This window comes from Alexandromys fortis, unplaced genomic scaffold (genome assembly GCF_014885135.2).
Source record: "Alexandromys fortis isolate MF-2015 unplaced genomic scaffold, M_Fortis_MF-2015_v1.1 scaffold_7, whole genome shotgun sequence".
Taxonomy (NCBI): Eukaryota; Metazoa; Chordata; class Mammalia; order Rodentia; family Cricetidae; genus Alexandromys; species Alexandromys fortis.
In genome coordinates this window covers 293018-295236 of record NW_026067920.1, presented here as the reverse complement: position 1 = coordinate 295236, position 2219 = coordinate 293018, and positions in this window count along the sequence as shown.

The window sequence follows — 2219 nt, the reverse complement described above, 5'->3', positions numbered from 1 at the left end:
CCCCCCCCCCCCCCGTACACTCATGTAACCATGGCATTAGCTCAGAGCCCCTTTCAGTCTTTACTGCAAGGTCTCTCTGAAAACAAAATGACAGAGAAAAAAAAGCAGCCCCGTGTGAGTGAAATTTCTTATACAGTTGGTCGTATCATGTTGGTGTGGATTTCCTACTTTGACTCCTATACCGCCACCACGTGCGGAAGGATCAGGAAACTACCTGGAAGGTAAGCGGGACTTAGCCACAGAGCCACATGGAATGTGAGCAGGGCTCCTCCAGCCACAGAACTCTCAGATACTTTGGATATTATTTCAGAGGGAAAAATACCTCATTTTGACCTTGCTGGTAACCAGCCACCATGACATGATGCTGGAAAAGGCATGGGAAGGGTGACATGATGCCTTGGTGGCATTTCCTTGGAGACCAGTCCCTCAGCAACCAAAGGTTCTTTTGAATCTGTGGTGTGTCGTGCGTTTGGGACTAGGATGAAATTTATGGGCTTCTAAAGTGACGATTGATTGATTGAATGTGTGTACATATCACTGTGAACCTGTGGCGGTCAGAGGACAACCTGTAGCATATCTGTCTTCTCCTACCACGTGGGGCCAGGCACCCAGCATGGGTTGATAGACTTGGTGGCAAGTGCCTTCCCTACAGACATCTGGTTAGTGTCCTTTCCGTCATTCTTTGCACACGTTGGAAGCCCCTCCCCACTTGCTTCCTGCGGTCCAGTCCACAAGGAGAGCTAGTCCAGCTGTGGAGCCCTTGCAGATGCTGCCTCCTGCTGGGAACCTCTCAGCCTTCTTAGCAGGGGGCTTCCTGGGGTGCCTGTGTCTCCTGAAGGGCCGGACAGGGTTGCTGGTTAGCAGCCCAGTGCACTGAGTTCAGGCTGCCTGCTGTAGATTCTCACCTGACCATTGGCTTCCTGGATTGTCCTGGCCCTAATGAGTCCTTAGAACCAAGCACAGAGTGCAGGAAATATCTCAGTGGGGGCCACCTATATAACTACTGAATGAGCAAATGAAGGAATTTAAGAATGAAGGTGAGGCAAGGCCCAGGGCTCAGTGGGCCCAAAATTTCCTGCCCCCCCCCCCCTTTAGCAGTCATCATCAGTAGTTACAGTGTCCATGTATTGGGTCCTGTGAAAACAAAAAGCATGGGTTTCTTTGTTAAAATATAAAGACATTAATTAATTAAAATTGGCTACACTAGAGAGTTAAAACCAAGGTGGGGCAGGCATCTCTATCTGTGCCCTGCCCAGCGCTGCACTCTGAGAGTCTGATGTCCAAATTGCTCCCAGTTGCCCTCTCAGAACTCTTCTGGGCTCCCGGCTCTCCTTCTGGTGAAGGTCAACCTTAGGACGCTCTTTCGCAGAAACCAGCTGCGCTTAGCTTCCTCTTGGCACCAGAGCCGGGGGCCTCGTGGACAGCGGCTGTGAAAGGCTTTGGAATGGACGCAATTGGACTCTGTGCGACCACTGGGGACCCTCGGTTACCCCGGGAAGCGAAGTAGCTCCGGAGGAGGACAGGGAGGGATGACCTTTCCTTGGGTTCTGGCTCCAGTCTCAACCAGCGTCGAGGTCCCCACGAAGACACCCAAAAGTGACAAACGAAGAGACCCTTCCCCCTAAGAGATCTCTTCTCTGTTTCCCACCCCGAGCCAGACACACTCCCAGGTTGAGGGCAGAGAGACAAAAAGCACTCAATAGATAGAGGCAGAACCAGGACACGCAGATGAGAAGGACCTATGCACACTTGGGTCTTGCGGGGCCACCTAGAATTCTGGGGGTCGGGTACACAACCCCCGGTGCAGCCACGCCCTCAGCAAATCCCTGATCTGGCTTCCTCGACTCCACGTGTCCCTTGGTATCCCACCCCTCCCCGCCAGCCCCGGAGCCGGCGGGCGGCACCTGTTGCGGTCCCGCGTTTCCGGGGCCCCGGGGTGGGGTAGGCAGGCTGGGCGCGGGGGTGGGGTGCGGGTGGCACAGGTAGGGTAGAGGAACAGTGGGGTTCAAGGCTTAGCCGCAGGGGCAACTGGCTTCAGGAACCGGAGTTAGCCATCAGGAGCTCGGGGAGGGAGGCTGACCAAGGGCCGAGAACACTGGGGGAGGGCAGGATCTGAGGGCACGGGCGAGCTCGGCTAGTGCCCAGAGGGCGTGGGGAAAGGACAGGAGCCAGGAGCAACGCGCGGGGCTGGAGCAGCCGCCTGGGGACCAGATTGGAAG